Below are 6,406 nucleotides of genomic sequence, written 5' to 3'. Positions count from 1 at the left end.
GCTGAAGGCGCCGTACGTGAAAATATATTCGATAATGAAGAGCCAGGCAGAGGCGTTGGGCGACTCGCTCGGCGAGGAGCCGCGCCCGGAGGTACCGTGCGTTCGTGCGTGCGTATGTACGTGCGTGCGTACGTACGTGCGTGCGTGCGTACGTGCGCGCATGCGTGCTTGCGTGCGCACTCACGACAAACATGATTCGGATATAATAAACACAATCACTTAACAACTCACTTATCTTATTACTGACATGTGTAATATTTAATTAAAACATGCATTATCCGAGTCCTGTTTGCCGTTTGATCGTTCGATGTAGCGCGTACCGCACTCTAGTGAAATGAAATGTGCACTTTTTTCCAATTCATGTCCTATTGAATGTTTTTCATAGTCGCTCGATATTTTCGTAGTGTCATTGTCAATGTTTATCCTAATCAATGCAGCGTCGGATCTAGGTAAAGGCGTTTTTAGTAAACATAAACACTTACAGCAATGTAAATTAAATGCACGATAAGATTCGCTAATGCCGTAGATTGGTTTTGAAATATAGCTCTATAAATTTTATCAAAGATAATAGATAAAGTAAAATAAATTCAACATAATTTGAAATAACTGTATATCTACGTTAATCTGCTAATTTTAACTGGTGTGATCCCGATAGTTATAAAATAATCTCTTGTATTCACGATAAATTTATCAACTTTCAAGTTAAATTATAAGAGCTAGAACACTTATGACTAAATATATTTTCGTTGTCCTTATCTTAAAATAGACTATTATTGTCATGATTCGTTTTTGGTATGATTCAGTATTATTGTCTTGATTGATATAAAAACCTAAAAACCTTTAATAGTTATTTAGCTGAGTTTTAAAAACAAAATATGTGTTGCCCTAAAAATATAATACAGTACTGGAATATAGTTTACAACATGTTTCGACAATGAAAACCCATTGATATTTACAATGTAAATAAAAGTATATGATTAGGCGTGATAACTCTATGTTAAATCCATGTTACGTTACATAAGGTCGTGTACACAATGGGTTGCGGACAATGGTGATTGTCGGCGCTGCAGTTACCTTGTCGCATCTCCAGTTTCAGTGGCCTGCTATGCTTGTTAAACACGCCAACCGGAACATCACAAACTAGTAAAATATTTTTTGATACCGTTAATAAATTACATTCATTAAGTGTAATCGATACTAAAAGTAAATCGTAATCTATACTAATAATATAAAGAGGATAGATTTGCATTTTTTATGTGTTGGAATAACTCAAAAACTAATTTAAATTCTTTCACCATTTAAAAGCTACGTTATCAGTGAGTAACTATGTTTTTTACAATTTTTAATTTCGCGTGGACAAAGTCGCGAGTCGTCTAATAAGGCGAGATCGTGTTGTTAAAAGTGCCTTGATTTGTGTTATTTTCATTGTTCATGTCTAAAAAATTACCCGTATAATAGAAGATTGTTTATATATCTTACTTCTTACTAATATTATAAATGCGAAAAGTTTAGATGGATGGATATATGAATGTTTATTGGAGTTTGTAGCCTAAACGGCTGAACGAATTTCAATGAAATTTGGCATAGATGTAGAAGATAGTCTGGAAGAACACATAGGCTACTTATTTTTGTTTTTTTGAATCCCACGCGGACGGAGTCGGGGGCGAAAGCTAGTTTGTTTATAAAATTGAATTATCATAAAATTTTTCCTCTTGCTATAAATCGTTTCTTTGCGACCGTGGAGTGATCGATTGTTTTTCAATGATGCCAACATTATATTTACACGATGAAATTGATAAAGTTATTAATCCTTGATTTTGAACGCACTCTATCAAAGCTATTGACTAGTAGTATGTTTCCCTAGTGACCAAACAAGTCGAGATTATAAATCACTGTGTTCAACTCGCTTATGTTAGCAACGCCTGTTATGGTACGATCCTAACCATAAGAGGATTTACAGAATACTATTTAATTCTAAAGTCAAACATATTGGTCAGTGCATTAAAACTTAAAAGGTCATTTTATGACGTATGATGTATTAATGAATTTGTTTTGTGAGATATTCGCGTCTCACTGAATATGCCTACAAATGTTATTTTAACGAACCAAAACGCGTATCAAAATGTTACTATATAAATAAATGCTAATGCATAATATTGATATTTATTTAATAACTAGTCAATTTTTGATTACTTTAATTGCCTAATTGATTAGATATATTTTTTAAACTCAAACAAATATGTCTACAAAACTATTACCAAAAAATGCAAATAAGAAAAAACGTAAAAATTTGATGTGAATGACTTTATACATTTTTCTGCAATGTTTATAATCATATGACGTATAAATAAAACTGGTTTTGTACGCTAAGGCGGGCAAACAAACATTTGCAACCTTCATGCAAGTAGCCTTTTTGATTTTAGTCGCATTCACGCTACTTGGCATCCACTACGTGTTCACTGACCTTTGAATCTTTAAGCTTGTTCTCAAGTACAAACAAACCGACACGTAGATATGAAGATAATCCAAAGTTTCCGATAGAAGATTACCTCGACTAAAGTATAGATATGAATTGATAAAGCTTTTTTATTTATTTGTAAACAATGTTGTAAAATGAAAGACAAAGTTTTAACTAAGCAAGACAATACGTCACATGAAATACGAATATCTGCTTAGTTGCACACTTAAAATGAAATTGTCAGTGATTGTCGGCCCTCAAGCCTTGAAGCAGCAATATTAGTAAATTGTACCCAAAAGCACACTTAGAATTAAAAAAAATAGATAGCTATAGAGACAATTACCACCAAAAATAACCTAAAACCTGATTCAGAACTATTTGAAAAATGATTTGATGGCATCTAAAAAAAATTCCACAACTTCGTTGCTCTACAATTTGCCTACGAACTAACCATAGAAGTCTGTTTAAAACTAAACCGGTTGAGATACTTTTTTATTGAAATGTTTTTTAATCAACGAAAGACCACAAAGTAAATTACATCGTTAGATAAAAATAAAATTAATACGTTGTGGCAAGCATAATAGACGAATTTTTAATCTTTTTAGTATAATTTACTTGTCAGAACAGTCAATTAACATTGTACTTGAAGTTAACATGACAGTTTTATAGTTGTGTTGTGTGAGCTATTGTACGATGCACCGGCAGAGTTTAACTATTAGATATTCGCTCGCGGATGCCCGCAATTACCTAATCAGGCCTTATTAACGTCAGCCTGTTACGCTCTACGTGGATAAGACCAATCGCTTTTTCATAAAGTCCGCACTGGTAGTAAAATTTAAGACAAGGTTATGAAACGTGAAGGAATTCTTTAAAAAATCCCTGTGAGACTTGTTGATTAGAAGTTTCTTAGTTTAGTAGTAACTACGTGCAATTCTGCAAGTCTAGTCCTATCATAGTTGCAGATGAATAACATTTTGTTATGAACAGAGGGATTTCCTCTGACATCATGTAACAGTTTCATAAGATTTCAATACGTCATTACTGCGTAACTTATGACTGTGTTAACTTCATTGATTTTTGTGCAATAAGCTTAAAAATGCAGAAATATCAGAACAGTTATATATGTGTCATCTCTTCATTGATAAATTCCAGCGTGGCTTGACCTCTTAGAGAAATACAATTGTACATAATGAATTGTTATTTAAGCTTTGCTTATTGACACTGAAACTAAGACTTTGTTTTTTTTTTTAATTTGTCATTTAAATACGGAACGCTAATGGCAGTAAACATTTTCATAATATTAAAAACAAAACCAAAAAAGGTTGTGTTGGATGTGGGTGATAAGAGATAAGAAACTGTATTTTCATCGGAACAATGCGATAAGTAAAAAATAGTCAAAGGTTCTACGTGAAACCATAAGTGTTACTGCCTAGATTCATGGGTACAACAAACTATGACCTTGTTAGATTTTGCTAGAATCACTAGAAGTAAGTAAATTGTTTTTGTGATTCTTTAGACTTTACATAACGTTATGAAAATTAATTTTAATGTCATTATGTAGTTGCAAATTTCGTTTTTGTACAAAAATTGATTAACATTGTTATGTTATTCTAGAAATTAAGTTGTTTGTATTTGTCAAAGCAACGCGGTTGTTGTTCTTTTATGATTAATTCTGCTCATTCCCCAAGAGCCTGAGATTAACGAGACAAACTTCTCGGCTTTGTATGAATATAGATGTTTATCTGCAATGACCTGTGACCTAATGGTAACTCTAGACGTCGCTTCGACGTAGCGTCGCGTTTCAAGTACTTATACTTTATTTGTATGCATAGGTTAATTGAACGGATCCGGTTACAAGCAAATACATCTCGTATTAAACTGAATAAGGGCCCGTCCCACTACTGGCTGATAAAGGCTCAGATGAAGCGATATAGTACGAAAATCCGATACTTCCATCAAATATTTTATACGTTGGATTGTTATCTGACGATTTACAAGAATTGTGGGACAGACCCTAAATCTTCTAAATACTAGTTTGATCGGGTAAAGAGTTTATTGTTGCCAAAAATAGTTGAGACTAAATTGAACCTGGTTTGATCTAGTGTTTTGAGTTTATTAAATTGTTTCTTTCTGACGATTTTTTACGTTTCCAATGTAATAGGCTTCTACAACTATTATGTTGTTTTTATTGCATATAATTATATGCTCTTACGTTATAAGCATTAAGTATAAAAATGTAATATTTCATTGGTATTTAAATGTATAGTTAGCTGTTAAAATATGTTTTTTTTATGGTACGAATAATGATAGAGATAGATAGGTATTGCAACTATTCAGTATGTTAATGACTGCAGTAGGTTTTCTAACTAAAATTGACAACTGAGTAACGAAAAGATTTTTTTCTTTTTTTTTTAATTGACAACTTACATGGTAATGTAGACCTCCAATCAACTGTCGTGTGTTTGTCAGCCAGTCATTTCAATTAAAATATAACGGCAGCGCTTCGTAATCGTCTCGTTTAGCCGCATGGTAATATTCCTAATTGCTTTTAACACCAGATACATACCTATGTCCACGTATGTACGTGCACCAGTATCACACTTGGTTCTGATCGTACAGACTGCTTGTCCGCGATTAATAACGAATCAGTAAACTCGTTTCTCGATCGTCTTTCCAAAAGGTATGCCCTTTTTCTCTTTTTTACCACATATTTTTTGCTTTTAAACAGTTTTTTTTATTGCCTGCTATGCAAAATGCAAATAGCGTTGCGATTTGTAAACAGTTTTCAAGGTTACTCTTGATTAAAAAGTCTTCATGATATTTCAATTATGTTAAACATTTTACTAGATTATTTTTTTGCTTTAAAGGTAATAGCAGATATTATTATTTTGTATGGTCTCTTAGTATTAGTATTATTTCCCGATGTTAGGTACTTAATGCGCCCACAACTTTTTTAATTTCTTTATATTAATTACCTTGCAATTATTACGATTATATCAGACATTGACGTAATAGGTGTTGAAATCATTAATGATAGATGTCGTTATTATTTATCATATAATTAATAGTGAAACAAACGATCTATTTAAAAAAAACGATTATTAATTTCATAATATGCGGAAATTATCGTGTTACGTCTCGTTAAATTAAGATTTCCCGTAACTTCTTCTCTTATCAAACTTTCTTCTGGTTCTTACTCATCTCTTCATATAAACTAAAATGGAATCTGCGAGATCTCTATGTGAAATGCGCTTTTTATATTTTCAGTAATAAACATTTTGTAAAATGGGATGCTGATCTGGATGAAGCAAGCCCTAGTACGAATAGCAAATAAAAAAACATTATGGTATTCTGCAAATCGAAGTCCCCTTTTGCTGGACAGTTTTACTAAAACCGTGAGGCTTTTATGATAAATTCAATCAGGCTTACAAATAAACGTGGTACAAATATTATTAGTAAAAATTTAGCTTATACTCAGTTTATTCCTAAGTTTAACTTTATACCGCGTTTTTTTTTTGTAAAGCTGAATATGTTTTTGAAAATATTACTTTAATATTTTTGTACTTTCGAAATTAGTGTGCACTTCTATGCCGGATGTGTAACGTCACCTTCGTGCGTGCTCGCACGTCGCTGCTTAATTTCAATGCCGTCGACTCTTTTTTTCAATCAATATAAAAATCCTAACATCTAACCAGCTATATAATTTAAAAAAATATTGCAATAAAACATACGATTTTTTTTACACAATTCATAATCCGCACAGGTATAATATATTCAGTTCGCACACGATGATGTATATCAACAAGTTGAAGTTTTTGTCGCAAGATCGACTGGCGTGGTGGGGCCGGAGCATTCCTCGGTCGTTTCTTTCACCTCCAGTAGCGCAACAACGTTAGCGAGGTATACTAGCGTCTGCGCAATATTTCGAAAATCGTACAATAGAGTGTC

The 6,406-nt window shown here is 32.7% G+C and overlaps 1 protein-coding gene across 1 annotated transcript in view; it reads left to right on the top strand.

Annotated features, from left to right (window-relative positions):
• Positions 1-6,406, top strand: part of LOC106110982 (nuclear receptor coactivator 7) — a 48,285-nt gene that overhangs the window by 36,543 nt on the left and 5,336 nt on the right. The gene's annotated exons all lie outside the window — the stretch shown is intronic.

The sequence above is a fragment of the Papilio polytes genome, unplaced genomic scaffold (assembly GCF_000836215.1).
Source record: "Papilio polytes unplaced genomic scaffold, Ppol_1.0 DF824180.1, whole genome shotgun sequence".
NCBI classification, from domain to species: Eukaryota; Metazoa; Arthropoda; class Insecta; order Lepidoptera; family Papilionidae; genus Papilio; species Papilio polytes.
The sequence above is the reverse complement of the archived record's forward strand: the minus strand, read 5'-3'. Positions and strand labels throughout refer to the sequence as shown.